Source organism: Rhinatrema bivittatum, unplaced genomic scaffold, assembly GCF_901001135.1.
Source record: "Rhinatrema bivittatum unplaced genomic scaffold, aRhiBiv1.1, whole genome shotgun sequence".
NCBI lineage: Eukaryota > Metazoa > Chordata > Amphibia > Gymnophiona > Rhinatrematidae > Rhinatrema > Rhinatrema bivittatum.
Window position 1 is genome coordinate 50074 of NW_021820763.1, and position 16687 is coordinate 66760.

The following is a 16687-nucleotide window of genomic DNA, read 5'->3' on the forward strand; positions in this document are numbered from 1 at the left end:
CGCACATTTACACCTGCTAATTATATGCAGGTGGTTTTTCAAAGAAAAAATCTGCACATACTTTTGAAAATGCAGACGTATGCATGCAGTGCCAAACCTCAGGAACACATCTTCTCACTGACTGTAAAAAGAGTGCACACAGAGGGACCTACATCTGTACTTTTATCTGGTATACAGGTGGGCACATTTGTAAAAACCCATTCCACTGGTAAAGCTCTGTTTTACTCGCAGAAATGGCTTTTAAGGTTAATTTTTTCAAAGCTTTTTACCCTGATATACAGTTGAACATTGCCCCCTATGGGTAAAAGTGCCCATGTTTTAACCCATGCTAGTGCTTTTACCCATATCACAAAAAAGGGGAGGGGAGGGGAAGGGAGCAGAGAGAAATTGGGCGGAGGCAGGGGGAGTACATGTAGGAATAAAAGACGAGGCCACCTGAAACAGAAAGGAGAAGAAAGTGGACATTTATTTTCTGTTCTCTTTTGATAGGCGGTTTCCGGCGGCAGGACGTGAGGAATGGGGATCCCAGTATCCTCTGCTCTGGAGGTTAGTCTCATGCTGGAGTGTCTCCAATTCATGTCTTCTCTTACCTGCATCATAGAGGACTGTTCTTACCCTTTATCTGCACAATCCATCAAGCGATCCTCCTTGCTTACCGCTAACACTGCTCCCCATTTCCTCCATGGCTCACACTCTTCACTTTTACATCTTGCTGCTTGGCTGCAAAGTAGAGTGCTGCCATACAATGGAACTAGAGGCTATATGAAGCCCAATTTTGGGTGCCACCCCTGGTTCTTCAGGCTGAGATGAGTTTGTCCTTCATGTTCATATTCAAAGTTGGTTAAAAGACATGAAGGTTTCTTTAATGCTTTTGGGAAGAATTATGCCTCATTCTGGAAATTAAAATTGAAGGGTATGACATCACAACGAAGATTAACATGATTAAGTCTCCTTTTGTATTGGTGTTAATTTTCATATATTACCTCTCACACAGGCTGATTCAGTAAAAGTCGCGGGAGAGCTGGCAAGCACCCGCTCAATTTTACGGCGTAGGTTCTCGAACCCCGCTGACAGCTACGTGTTCAGAAAACGGACGCCGTCCAAAACTGAGCATCCGTCTTCTGACCTGCGGGCAGATTTAATTTTTTTTTTTTTTTTTAATTTTACTTTATTTTACTTTTGGGGCCTCCGCCTTAATATCGCTAGTGATATTAGGCGGAGGGTGTACAGAAAGCAGGTTTTTTTTCGCTTTTCTGTACACTTTCCTGGTGCTGGCGAAATTAATGCCAGCCTTTGGGCAGGCGTTTAATTTCTGAAAGTACAAATGTGCGGCTTGGCTGCACATTTTACTTTCTGTATCGCGCAGGAATAACTATAGGCCCATCAACATGCATTTGCATGTTGCAGGCGCTATAGTTTCGGTGGTGGGTTGGCCGCGCGTTAAGGGGGTAAAAATAGCGTGTCAAAAACGCGCGGCCAAACGCGGGCTAAACAGTGCGCTCCGCCAGAGCGCACTATACTGTATCGGACTGTTTAGCTTCCTGTAATCATTCTGCCAGGGGGAAGTGAAAGTCTGACTTTGCGGTTGTTTTTTCCATATGCTAAAAGAAGTGATATAGGGTTCCTAGAGCACTTGCTAAGCGACTAATCGCAAAGTTTGTTGTTTGCAGATCACCACAGAAACAACGTGGTGGAAAAGAAGCTGTATGGCGTGGAGGGTAGCAGCGCTTTCTTGGAGTGTCTGCCCAGTCCCTGCAGGCTCAGGTCATGTGGACCCATCAGAAAGGAAGTGAGAGCCCAGGAAAGAGGTAGGACATGAGGTTACAGACATTTATCTTCATATAAATGGCAGCAAGTCCTGAGGACTCTGAGCTTTTTCAGTTCCTAGCTCAGAGTTATTCGCATTGAAAAACTCCCAGAATGTTTTCTACCAAGAGATGTAAAACCAAGGCTGGCTCTCCTGTGCATATGATGAATTTACCTCTACTTTCTCTCTTTCTCTCCACTTCCATAGAAACATAACAGAAGAAAAAGGCCATATCACCCATCTAGAGTGCCCATCTGTCCAATTTATGTAGCTCTTACAATTCCCATCACTCCCCCACAGATCCTTTGTATTTAGCCCATACTTTCTTGAGTTCAGATACCATTTTCATCTCCACCACCTCCAGTGGGGAGGCTGTTCCATGCATCTACTACTCTCTTTGTAAAGAAATATTTCCTAAAATTACTCCTGAGTCTACCCCTTTCACCTTTATCCCATGACCCCTCATTCTCGAGCCTCCTTTCCATTGAAAGAGGCCTGGCCTACTGTGCATGGAAATCTTGGAGGTATTTGAATGTCTCTATCATATCTCCCCTATTTTGCCTTTCCTCTAGGGTATACATGTTTAGATCTTTAGATCTATCCCCTCTCTCTTTCCTTCTTCATTTTCTTTCTCTGTACCTCTTCCTGCAACTCTGCTGGATACTAGATAGGTCACTAAGGGTCTTCTTCCATGAGGTAGCTCTTCTTGCAGTGTCATATTGGTCTTAGCTACTCCCATCATTAAATATACTGCCCCAGAACCAAAATCAGCAAAAGGGTAAGATTAGCACAATGGGAGAGTAGCTAAGGTTTAAGTGGCACCCCATAACTATATTAAAGATTGAGTAAGGAGGCTAAGTGATTCTGTCAGTAACAAAAAGACTCCTTTGAGAACCCAAGCAATTTTAAAATTCTATATTTTATAGTCCGGTAGGCACTTTGGTCCTGTTATTTGCACTTGCCATCTACATTGGGTGCATAAGTATGCCTCTAGTCCATACCTGACAATACTGTTCTGGCCATCAGTCATTAACATTTCACTGGCTCACCACTAGAATATGGTTTCTTCTGATCTGAACATCTCATTTTATTGTCCCCACAGATTCAGATGGACAACCGGATTGTGAAGACAGAACGTGGCATTCTGCTGCGTAATGTCCTCCGCAAGGATTCTGGCATCTATCATTGTCACGCCACTGAGCATGGCTTCACCCAGACACTTATGCGCCTCTCCTTGGAGGTGATTAGCACCCAGCAAGCTGACTTCATCTCCCGAGAAGAAGAGACTTTGGAGTCACTGTCCCTCTCCAGCCAGCCGCAAAGTATGGTACCGGGATTTCCTGCAGCTCATTGACCACCCCAACCTCAATACTGTGGATCAGGTGTGTGAGCAGCTCTGGATCCGCAAGAGTCATCAGCCCAAGAAGAAGCCCACCAGCAGTGCTCCAACCACTCAATGTCAAGGCCAAAGCCCACAAGTGGAAGCACCTGGAGGAGAAGCGCAAAGCTAGAAACCGACGGACACATGAGCCACTCCGAGCAGAGAGGGGCCCTCGCAGCGCCTCCATCTGGTGACCAGAGTCTGGGTGCTTCTCCCGTGAACTTTTATAGTTCAGCCTTTGTAGGTGAAATGCATTAAACAGAAAAAAAGTCTCAATGAAACAAATGAATTTCTTGGAAACCTCATGGTGCGGAAGAGAAAAGAACCCCCTTTCAATAAACCACTAATGGCTGTTTCTTAAGTTTACCACTTATAGTCTGTAGGTGAAGAGTGGGATTAGTGTTAGCTAAGACTCTTCAGAAGTGGATGGGAACTTATACAGTCAACCAAGAAAGAAAGAAAAAGTCTGCAAGAGGAAAAAAGAACACAAGGGGACAGAGTTTGCACCTCTCTCTTTGCCAGACAGCATACATTTGTAGAAATCCATTTAAATAGCTCAAAGATGGGGCCTTGTGTATTGGACCTGTAACAAGTAAAGGAGAGAGGCCCAATACTGGCTAGATAAGAAAGGTAAGTAGGCCATTTGTGGAATGAGAGAAAAGCTTTGGCATCCAATAGCCCCAGGTGCTGAGTCACTGATAGTGTGCCATGTTACAAAGCAATAGATATAAAGAAGGCATCCATTTCTTTCTTGGATTATCTCTTTTCCTGGTTCTGGATGTGGTGGACCAACCCTTTCGTACCCTCCCATTTGTCTAATCTCCACTTACAAGCCCACTCTTTCTGTTACAAACTCATTTTCAGAAGGCAGAGTTGGATGAGAAGTTTTTGCAACTACTTTCTTTACCCCCTTTCTCAAACGTCCAACTCCACCCTCTCCATCTCCAAAGGACAAGGGAACCTTGAAAGATGGACAACTGGATATATCAGCTCCATGATGTATCCTGAACTGGTAACTAAGAGGGGGGAGGCAGATAATGTAGACTCTTCTTCCCTTTCCTCCTATAAGCATGGACAACAAAACCACTTACATATTTATTAATGAACTGTAACTGATGAATGTAAAACCATCTGAAGGGAAACAAATCATGAAACACTCCAACTTCAGAGTAAACAAATAGAGGACCTTCCTCGTTGAAAGGACCGTATGAAAACAAATGTGGCTGGAATTTTCTTGGGAGCAAGAGAGGTTTAATAATGTTGTGAATTGTTAAAGGTTTTAATGATTGGTAGAAGTGGGAAAACGTTACATTTCACAATTTATATTTGAATCTAGAGGTTCCACCAAAGCCAAGAACAAGCTGGGCTGGAAAACACCAGGCACTCACTGCGGTTTTCCCAAGACACTGAATTAATATGAAAACTCAGTTCAGTTCTACTGGGTTGTGGTATTGTCCAGTGGTCCGTTATGGCTCGCTTATCTGGGTGTCCAACAGTGACAGAGAACAAGATCAGGTTCTTGTCTTGCCTGCTCACCTTCAATGACAGGTCCAGAAAAATAGGTTTTGCATACCACTAGCCAGGACATTACAGGAGAAAGGGAGCAGGTGGGTTGAAATATCTTTTTAATCTTGTGCTATTCTATCCAAGTAATATGCACCCAAACAAGCCTGGCTGCTCCTTCTTTTACCCTCAGAAGTCCAATCCCTTGACAGGTATTCCCAGGAAATGACATCCCAGTGACTAATGTGCTTCTGTTAATCTTGTAACTCACAAGAGCTGGAGGTGATTGTGCTGTGGAAATTGTAAAACTTGACAGCTATAGGATGACTAGATGCAACCATTCTGATCAGTCTGCACCTCTGTGAATTCCAGTTCTTATACTTATAGTACATCTCTTCTTAGGCAGAACAAGTCACAAGACTGCTCAAATTGGTCCGATGCTACCTGTAGTCATCTGGGGCTGTATATGAATGTGGAACCAGCTTAGATTAGGGTAACCCGAATGCTCCATAAATACTGGTGTATTTTTCTTAAGCCCTCTTTTTTTTGCCCAGGGCATTCTGTGGTGTCTATATCTATCTCAAAGGGAAATGCTAAAAGTAGTACAAAGTTCAGAATGTGTTAAATAATAGGGGTAAAGGTCAACATCTTGGTGTCTCTGCAGGCTTTCAAAAATCGATATGCCTGGAGGGAATGGATTTTCACTGTTAGTGAGCTCTTCTGGGAGCAGGAGAGGACAGCATGTTCAGTCCTTGATCAGGTCCCAGGAAGCATTGTCGTCTTCTTCGGCCCTCAACCGAGGCCAAGGAACTGGTAGTTGTAGGCTGGGAGGCAGCAGTAGGGAGGATAGGGCTGAGGGATAAAGGAAGAGAGAAAGGGTAGATGGGGTGGGGAGAGAGGAGAGTGAGAGGACTAAGGGGAAAAGAGATGGCAAGAGAGAGAGAGGAAGAGGACTGTGCCTGGGTGGAGTGGGGATGAAGGGATAGGGAAGAAGAATGAGAGGGCCGCACCAGATTGGGGTAAAGAATTCCTGCTGCACCCAATCTCCCAAAGAAAGTTATTGCAGGGGTGATAGAGTATATGGCAAGTGCAGTTCATAAGAAAATCCGGGAGGAATTTTCACATTCCATTTGGCTTCTGTAGTTCAGTTAGATCTGTTTGGCCAGTGCTGGCCTTTGGGTAGAGTAAGCTGGGCAGTCGCTTGGGCTGCTGTGAGACAAGAGATACCCAGGGCTGGTCCAGCATGCCAGAAAAAAAATGAAGAGCCAGCAAGGAGCCTAATATTGGAGAAAATAATGAGGCAGCCTAGCAGGGAGCTCCAGAAGGGAAAGAAAAGTGGCAGCAGGGATTCCTAGACCCAGCCAGTGAAGTCCCAGAGGAGCCACAGCTTTCTGTTCACTGTGGCCCTTAATTGCCACCACTGTCTGTCATGAAGCCTTTCTTTGGCTGCCGACTGCACTGTCTGCTGAGTGGTCGGCAGCAGAGATAGGAAGGAGAGATAAGTAAAGTGGGAGAGAATTCATGGAGGGAGTGAGTGGGAAGGGGGCATGGGATAAGGGGGAAGAGAAAGCATATGGAGTGAGTGCAGGGAGAAGGAAGAGCAGGTAGGGCACAAACGAGTGTGGGAGTAGAGTGGGGTGGAGAAGGAAGACGAAACGGGTGTGGGGAGAAATCATGGATCAAATGACATAGAGAAGGTTCAAGCAAGTGTTTGATATTCTATAAGACTTCTCCCCCAACACACCCCTCTACGCGCACACACACACAAACACATACACACACACACAAAACACCTCCACTACATATACATGCAGGTCATGGAGTCATAAAAACATACATTTTGAAGGAACAGAGATCGTAGTTAGGGCTTGTGTTATGGGTGTGGACCGAAGAGCCAAGTTTTTACTAGTTTTCTGGAGTTAGTCTGATGCAAGGCAGTAGAGAATTCCAAAGGGTTGGGACAGATTCTGAGTAGGTTTTCTTACTGATGCTGGTGAGGTGCATGTCTTTTGGGGGCTGGCACAACTAGGTGGGCTTGAGGTAGTGAATGCAGTGGGAGGGAGGGTGGGAGATATCTGCTTAGCTAGATTGGTGTGGGGATCCAGTGTAATTTTTAGGACTGGAGTAATTTCTGTTGAATTTGTTCACATTCAGTATCATTTGGGCCATAACATTCTGTATGAGTTGCAGATAATGGTTAGTTTTTTAGGGATCCCAATGTGGAGAGAATTACAGTAATCTAGCTGGGGGAATCATATACTGTAGACCTAGATAAAAGTAGCCAACGAAGTGCCATCCTGGAAAGGACAGAGATGGAAGAGTTGGAGAAGATGGAAGAAGGCTGCTTGGATTTAGGCCTTGGTAGTTAGACAGGAGTACAGTATGAAGCCTAGCCTCCAGACATGAGAGAGAGTTGTCCCTTCAAGGGTAATTTTTTGGGTATGCAAAGTGAGATCATTTTTCTCAATACATAATATGTCTGTCTTTTGAGGATTTAAACTTAGTTTGTTTTGGCGCAGCTAGTCAGAGATCTTTACTACACAGTTGTTAAGACTAGCAGTTGTCTTGTCCTGGTTTGGGCCAAGTGGAAACCAGCAGGTGCATGTCATCAGCATAAGAGTAGTATGTAATCTGATACTTCCTGATGTGTTTGCACAAGGGTGCCATGTAAATACTGAACAGGGTTGGGGAGGGAATATAGAGCCTTGAGGTACACCATAGGAGAGAGGCTGAGGCTTTGATAGAGCTGACCTAAGAGAGACAGGTTGGGTGCGGTTATGGAACGAGGATGTAAACCATGCTAGTACTGGCCTGTTAATCCTAGGTCATCTGTTTTCTATGGTGAGTTTTAAGAGGAAATGGCCTAGCTCTGTTGGGGGATGTGGAGTGTGCATTACAGAACTGGAAGTACAAGGTTTATATAAGTTTTCTATCCCAACCTGTATAGGCTCCAGACTTCACTCCCATACACAAGAATTGGTTTTAATTATGCTGTAAATAATTTTGATGCTAGTTTACTGGGTGATTGAAACTGGTCAGGGGTTTCTTTATGCGTGGAAGGCCCTTAGTACTTTTTCTTCTGATGTCTTTTATAGCTATTTTAAAGGCAACAGCAGGGGCTGTGCTGTGCAGGTGAGCATGATGTGTGGAAATGGCTTTCCTCCTTCCATACCTAGCTTGCCTCACAAATACTTCTAGCTAGAGTGTTACGATTCCTCCCGTAGTTGGAGCTACGGGAAGCCTCTCACCTTTCTGTGGAGGCAGCTCTGAAGCCGGGGCCTCGCCTGATCTGGTTGCCCAGCTTTTGCTCCATGGTCTGGGAAGCCTTTGACGTCCTCGGGGGCCTGCCTGAGGCCTGATTCAGTCTTCACCTGGACTTCCTGGTTTGGGCCACGCCCTTCTCCCTAGGGGTCAGCCCGCAAGCTCTTCTCTCCAGTTAGAGGGCCAGCCAGGTGTGGCCCATCTGAACTCCTCCCAGGGAGTTGCTTGTTCCTGTACTATAAAAGGACTTCTTCTTCACTCAGTCCTTGCTTTGGCAATGGCGCTAGTCTACCTAGGCTGTGTCTCCCTTGGACTTCCTGATGTTCCTGCTTGCTTCTGATGTTCCAGTCCTGATGTTCCTGCTTACGCCTGATGTTTCAGTCCTGATGCTCCAGGATGTGGGACCCATGCCTCCGAGAGTTCCTGCTTCTATTCCGAGTTCCTAGACTCTTGCTTCTGATTCCTAGTTCCAACTCTGGAGGACCCAAGGGGTTTCCACTACCCTGTGCTGAGTGACTTCCCGAGCTGCTCCTGCTCTTCTCGTGCTCCGTGACCAGCATCTTGGCTGTGTAGGGCACGAAGGAGACAGTGTGGTCCGTGACCGTCCATTGGGGCTGCCCTTTGGCAATGGATTGGTAGGGCGCCTGAGGGTCCTGCTCGTCCCTCTTGTTCCTGTCTTCATCCTGAACTCCTCTGTGCTTTGTTCCAAGGCCTTGCCTTCTCCGCTTCAGTCCTGTGCCAACCTGACCTCCATCCTCTGCTGCTCCCTGCGGCAGGTCCGAAAGGGCTGGGAACGGTCGGAGGACTGTTCAGAGACCACCATAATAGTGTGGTCTCCCGGGGTGTGTAGGTCGGTGGAGTGGCCAGGACCTGGACCGTCTTCACCACTGCAAGTGCACACCTCACTTCTCTTCCACCTAGAGAACCTTGGTATGCCAAGCCCCGAGTGCTTGCTCAAGACTGTCGCTAGCCAAAACATAGAGCACAGGCCCAAGGACTGGATGCAGTCCTGGACTGAATATCATCTGGCTCCTAGCAGCAACAGCAGAAGGAACTTGATCTGGCCTGCAGTGGTGGCGGCAGAAGCTCATCCTGAAGTTGGATGTGCAAGTGGCAGCATGTCAGAGTGGTATGGGCAGGGAGTATCGATGCAAAAACACAACTGGTTGCCTGTGTTTATGCATTGCTGGCATTAATGCTTCTTGTGCAGGTGCAGCCACTTGGGCCGAAGAATGGGAGAAAGGCTGCAGCAGAGCTATAAGAAGATTTTAGCCACTGTGGAGGGTAGTGTTGGCTACAGGGAGAACAGCACTGGCAGTACTGAGCATAGGTTCTACAGGGCTACCAGGGAAAACCAGTTAAGGATTGTGGTTCCTAGTGCTCCCAACTGCACCGCCATCTTTTTGGAGCTGTTAGGAAGGGGCATGGACATCAACATACCTGGGAACTTTTTAACTCCAATTACCCTAAGATTATCATGAATTAGGGGGAGAAGGATGGGTATTCACACAGACTGTCTTATTCAGTAACAGCAACTCACATGTTCACTCTCATACACCTAGACACTCATTCTCCCACACACCCTCACACTTATTCTCCCATCCACAAAATCTCTCATATATGCCCCCTCAATCATATAAAACCATCTCTATCATGCATTCCTATGCCCACTCATACCTCTCTCCCTCTCCTACTTCCCTTCTCACTCACATGCTCATTCATCTCTCCCCACCCTGAACCCACCAGGATCAGCAGCTTCCGCCTCCTCTTCTGGGCCCATGGTGCAGTAACAGTTTCTCTTCCTTTGAGCCCTGGGACAATGCAGCAGACTCTTCTTTCGAGTCCATGGGGTGATAAAGCACCATCTTCCTTCAGGCCTGCGGGACTGACAGAAAACCTCATCTTGCTTATGGCAGTGTGGGCTGCAGCTCTCACTCCTTCCCATCGGCATGGCCGGGTGATGACTCATCTCCTCCTTGTTCCCACCTGTGCAACAAGGAAGGAATCAGCTGGGCCATGTAGGGCACTTCCTGAGTTTACCCAGAGTTTTCCCATGTTGGCCCAGAGTCCTGGCAATTTGTTTGGAATTCAGGACTCTTTGGGCCACATCCGGAACGCCTCCAGGTATGAACATCATCTCCTAAGGATGCAGAATGTAGAAATCCTCATTGTAACCCAGATACCAATTCTGAGTGTTTCTCTCTGGCTTAGGATCTCTCTCAAAAAAGGATTGTTTTGCATGAATCTGGTCTGTTGCAATACAAGGGACTGAGAACAGGGGAAAAGGAGAAGTGTGGGAAAGGGATGAAAAGAGGAAGAATGCATTGAGGGGAGAGAGTAAGGACCCCCATCCCACCACCCTCCATGCCCCTACTTCACTAGATGGATAGATATTAGGGAAAGGGGGAAGTAGGGGACAAGATTACCAACTTTGGAGAAATCTAGAACTATTATTATTGCCACTCTGTATACCACACCCTTACATCCATGGGATTCATCCTCTTCACGCCCATGCCAATTGGGGAGGGGGGGGGGTGGCGGCAATAAAGAAAGCTTATGTGCACACACAGACACTCAGTCCAAGAACTAAGTGAAGAGGGCAGCACCATCAATGATTTTTGCCCAAGACACCATTTGTCCTAGAGCCTGTGTCACCGGCCCAGTGCATGCCAAGCTGATGAACTTTTCCTCTGTCCTGTACAGGAATCATGATGCTCTCCCGTGGGCCTCTTCTGTTCCATTCAGAGTGGAGTTTGCTAGATTTAAACCATGTGATGTCCATAGAAAATTCCAGCCCTGAATCTACTAATTTTCTAAAACAGGCAAAATAAAATATTTTTGGTACTAAGCAGAAAGCAAAATGGAATTAGAATTCATGAACTAATTTGTGCATAAGTATGATTTTAATATTTGTTTACTGTATATATGGCCTAATCTAAAAAAAAACCTGTAAACAATTTACAAAAGCAAGAGGAAAAGACATTTAAAAAAAAAAGGCAGGCCAAAGAAACGGAGGTTAGGCGTAGGATGATATCTGTGTCAAAGGTCAAAGTTTATGTTGTGGTTGTGTACAGTATAGCGCACAGAGAGGATAACATGATGCATGGATTCACGTGCAGAAACCACAAGAGAGAAACTGTATTAAGTTAACACAATAAATGAAGCTGATTATATTTTATGCATCTACATTTCTCTTTATACAACTAAGTGCCCATCCCATAACATTCTTAGTAGCAATTTCCCATCTAGCAGAGGCTCCATGCTTCAGCTCTGAAAGAGGTAGGTTCCAGTTAGCTGGACCTCAGTTTCCTGCACGGACTTGGATGAAGTAACTTCAGCATAAAGTTACAGCACACTGTGAACATGCCCATATGTACTTCCACCTGTTCCTTATCCAGAATAGCAAATAAAACAGTTCTCCCATTACTTCTCATTTACAGATAAGAAACATATAGAGAGATTTCCACATTAACTTCCAGACCTGCATTAAGAATTCCTCTTTTCTGTTCCAATAGCTAAATTCATTTAGGCTCCCAGAAGCAGAACAAGAAGAAGCAGTATTGAGATGTAATAAATCATTGTTTCGACCAGCTTAGCAAGGGATACAGGATAAAGGCAGCTCTAGGGATCCCCAAAGAAGTAGGAGAAAAAAAAAGAGGAAAAAAAAATAGCATTATTATGTACAAACACAAACTGAGGAGGAGAAGGACAGGCAAAATTACCAGGAGAAAGAAAAGAATGCAGGAAAGGCAATTAGGCAAAGGCTTAAACAGAGGAGTATATTAAATGCCCAATCAGCAAGGTCATGGAATAAAGCTTTCTTTAGAGATACAAGTGTAAAGAGGAAGACCAAAAGAAGAATACTATGTATTAAAACAGGACGACGAGTGTGGTGAAGATGAGGATCAGAAGAAAATGGAACTCATAAATACTTTTACTCGGTATTTACACTAGAAGAGGAGGATGAATCAAAGACCAGGAGAATACAAACCTCACTTTCAAACCCTATGCGTGGTACAACATTTGCATGCATCAGTGGATGTGCAGAGATTAATGGTAATATTTTAGAATCTGTACAGCAAGAGCTGAGCAGTTTAGCAAATATTGCATTTTCTGCTCCGAAAGTATGTGCAAATATTTTCAGTGCAAGAAAGCGCACACTTTCTCTACCCATTTTATAAACATACACGTGTGTATTTTAAGTGCAAAATAACTGTGACACTGTGTGAATAAACACCCAGGATTAAACATGGAGACAGGTATTTTATAAAGTACGTGCACACAGGCCCAGATTGTCAGGAATCTAATCAAATGCAAACCAGGGACTATGCTTGAAATGAGATTTAATGAAGAAACAGAACATAACATACATTTCCTGCTTACAGACTGCAGGAAAAACAACCAAGGAACTCCAAAATGTGATTTCCTTTACCAGGGAAGTAGGGGTGGAGAACCAGTTCAGCCTGAATACAGTCCAGCATAGTCCTGTTCATAGACCCAGCTTGAAGACATTGTTCTTGCAAGGGACTCTCTGCTGGCTGGAAACTTTGAACTGCTGGGAGGAAAGGGTGGGACTACCTATTAGCCAATGAGCATCTGGCTGGGTATAGCCTAGGCCAGGGGTCAGGAACCTTTTTGGCTGAGAGAGCCATAAACGCCACATATTTTAAAATGTAATTCCATGAGAGCCATACAATATGTTTAAAACTAAATACAAGTAAATGTGTGCATTTTATGTAAGATCACACTTTTAATGTACAATAAGTCTCTGAAAATATTACACCAGGCCTTAAGACACCAATACATCTCCTATTAGGAAAACGGACCAAGTCAGGCTGCTATAGAGTCCTACACAGAAACAACACGCCAGCAGAAAAACCTCACCTGAATCACGTGCTGTCCCTCACCTAACATAGAATAAAGAGACCAAAACGCATAACAAGAAGCATGCAGAAAAAACTGAATTGGAAACTGCAACAAGCCAGAGTCTCTGTATGCAGTGTAACAAAGGAAAAAAGAAACATCACCCATCCTTATAAAACAAATCAAGAAATATAAAATCATCAGCAGTAAAACTGTACTAACAAAAAGAACATATTTTGAAACAGCTGATGAGAGGAATATCCAATAATTAAAACTCATATAAAACATTTCCAGATACCAACAAAATATTTCAAAATAGCAGACACAAAGATCCAGTAATGAAAAATAATAAGGATACAAAAATTTTTTTTGCTCTGCATACCTGGGAACGTTTGATATCCAGGTGTCCTGAGATTGTTCTGAATTAGCAGGAGGTGGGGTGGTTTGCTTGGAACTTTCTCCTCTCTCAGTCACATACCAGCGCTCTCTCTCACACTGGCTCTCAATGACACACCTATACACACATGCTCTCAGTACTCACATATACACATGTTTTTTCTCACTCACTTATATAGGCTCTTAATTACACATTTACACACATGCTGTCTATCTTTTCACGCTTACACACACACACAGGCTTTCAATCACATAAATACATGCTGTCTTTTTCTCTCACACACAGACTCTCATTCACATGCTTACAAACATGTCCTCTCTTTCTCTCATTTACACACAGGCTCTCAATCACATACTCACATGCTCCCTCACCTAAATCAGCTCTCAATCACACACAGACACACATGGTCTCTCTCTCTCATTTAAACACAGGCTCTCAATCACATACTCACATGCTCCATCACCTAAACCAGCTGTCAATCAGACACAGACACACATGATCTCTCTCTTACTTGTACACACAGGCTCTTAATCATACATACACATGATTTCTCTCACACACAAAGGATCTCAATCATACACACATACTCTTTCACACAAACAGGTTTTCAATCACAAACTTACACATACAGGTTCCCAATGGTAAACTTACATTCATGCTCTCTCTCTCACAGGCAGGCTCTCAATCACAGACATACTCTCTTTCACATACACAGGCTCTCAATCATTCACATACATGCAATCTCACTCACACACACAGGATCTCAAACACACACGCTTGCTCGCTCATTCACTCTCTCTCTCTCTCCCCCACCCCCACCCCAGGAACTCGCGGCAGCAGCAGCCTCCTCCCAACACTAACCTTCATTTTCAGCCCTCGCGGAGGCGGAGTCCCATCGGCCGCGGTTGAAACTCTTCATTTTCCTCCGAGCCGCGCTGCAGTCTTCTTCCCACAAGCGTGGCCTCTTCTTCTCGCGCAGGCACCCGATGCTCACCACTTCCTCTTCCGGGCCGCGGGAAGAAGAGAGCACGCCGGTGCCGCTCAGCACCGGCGTGCTCCAGTCGTGCCTCCAGTCGTGCCGCTGCCGGCGTGCTCTCTCCTCCTCCTCCTCCCCCCCCCCCCCCCCGCGGCCCGGAAGAGGAAGTGGAGAGCATCGGGTGCCTGCGCGGGAAGAAGAAACCACACTAGCGTGGTCTCTTCTTCCGCGCAGGCACCCGATGCTCACCACTTCCTCTTTCCGGGCCGCGGGAAGAAGAGAGCACGCCGGTGCCGCTCAGCACCGGCGTGCTCTCTTCTTCCCGCGGCCCGGAAGAGGAAGTGGTGAGCATCGGGTGCCTGCGCGGGAAGACTCCCGCGCAGGCACCCGATGACTCCAGCGCTGGCACCCGGCTGACTCCAGTCGTGCCGCTGCCGGCGTGCTCTCTCCTCCTCCTCCTCCCCCCCCCCCCCGCGGCCCGGAAGAGGAAGTGGAGAGCATCGGGTGCCTGCGCGGGAAGAAGAAACCACACTAGCGTGGTCTCTTCTTCCGCGCAGGCACCCGATGCTCACCACTTCCTCTTCCGGGCCGCGGGGGGGGGAGGAGGAGAAGAGAGCACGCTGGTGCCGCTGACTCCAGCTGTCCCCGCCGCGTTCCGCCCGGGCTGACAGCATTTTAAGCCCGGGCGGCGGAGGACCGGGGAGCAGCTGGGTCAGCGGGGGAACCGCGAAGTGTGGCGACACTTGTCTGCGAGCCAGATGCAGCCCTCAAAGAGCCATATCTGGCTCGCGAGCCATGGGTTCCCGACCCCTGGCCTAGGCCAAAACCCCTGGGAAGCTAGTGATACAATTGTTTCCCCAAATATCTATGGCTCAGATAGTTCTCTCCCTAGAACTTCTGGTTACCACCTAAACGTTTTATTGGTTCAAGCCCTGATGCAAATTTGGGCTCAGGCAACTGCATAGGCTGCCACACTTCGAAGGTACCAAATATTCAGGCAAAAGAGGAGCTTGCTTTAGGGCCAGGTGTTGGCAGAGCTTCAAATGGTTGCCACCATGGCACTCTCCCCATGGGCACCAAAATCTTAAATCCAGCCCTGTGTGCATATACCATTTTGGGAATACTGCTGTGCATACTAGGCAATGTGCACTTGTTTGGGCGATACACATGTACCTCACGAATGGAGAGTATGGGTAGTATCCGTTCCTCGGGGGTGGTGGCTCAGGCATCAGACTCATTCCTTTCAGCATCTTAACATTCCTTGTGCTGTAGGTTTAACCTGGAGACCAGAACAGTCCCTGGTTTAAATCCAACTGATTGCCAGACCAAGGAAAGCCAACTGAAATGTTTCAGGTTTGAGATGCAGCTGAAGGACCTCAATATGTATGGGGATATGATGCAGACATGTAAATACCTGAAAAGTAAAGCTTATTCAATGGAAAGGAAGCTGTAAAATGAGGGGTCATAATATGAACCTCCAGGAGGGTAGACTCAGGAATTATTTTTTCACAGGCTGGTGGATGCCTGGAATGCCCTCCTGGAGGAGATGGTGGAGGTAAAAAACAGTAACAGAATTAAAAAAAAAAAGCATGGGATAAACCCAGAGGATCTTGAGTGGCAAGAGAATAGTAATGAAGCAACAGAGTAACCTGCATGGAGCAGCAGTTAAAACCCAAAATGGCACATGGGGCAGGGGATATGGAGGGCTTATTGGGTTTCATTCAGGAATTTGTATGTGCAACTACAAAAAATGGAGGAATTGCAACTGATGATGGTTGTCTTCTGCCATCGTTTTATTATGTTTTAATGCTTCTCTTCTGCCTTCCACTACACTCAAGCCACTCTCAACTCAGCTCTATCATTCTCCAAAAGAGAGCAGAATCCCAAGCAGCTATAGCACGCATACAGTACGATGAAGAAGAAGCAGCCCTTAAAAGAGAAGGGCTCCGAATAGAGGAACAACAGAAGGCGGCTGCTGCCACAGCTGCCATTACAGCTGCCGCCAAAGCGCGCCAAAAGGCTGAACGAGAGATCACCCTGGACTTGTTACGGCAGAAAAGAGAAGCAGCGATTCTTGAAGCCCAAATTAAGGTATTTGACGCGGCCCAGAAACACGGCGATGAGGGGGACCCACTCAGCTTCATGGCCCAGCAGGGCACGGCCCAGCGAACGCTGAACTATGTCATGTCTCGCCCTCCAACTCACGCCGGCGCCAAAACGCCACCTCCCCCAGAGCAACCCTCACATCAGGAGGGCGCACACCTCCCTTCACAAATAGAGGCCTCAAACAAAGAAATTGGACCTGAAGCGCAAAACACCATGAGTACCAAACCCCGTGGCAGCAATCCACTAGCTGGCACGGCAGCCAACTCTCGAGCCAAGCACACGCCCCAAGCTAAACATTTCCACGCAACCATTGAACCCAATGTCCTGTGGGCATCAGGAACGAGAAAAAACTGGGCAGTCACACTCAGGAAGGGCCCCAGCTGAACACCCCGA

General features: G+C 46.4%; 1 pseudogene; it reads left to right on the top strand.

Annotated features, from left to right (window-relative positions):
• Positions 1 to 3386, top strand: part of LOC115082092 — a 50051-nt pseudogene extending 46665 nt beyond the window's left edge.
• Positions 3387 to 16687: the final 13301 nt, after the last annotated feature.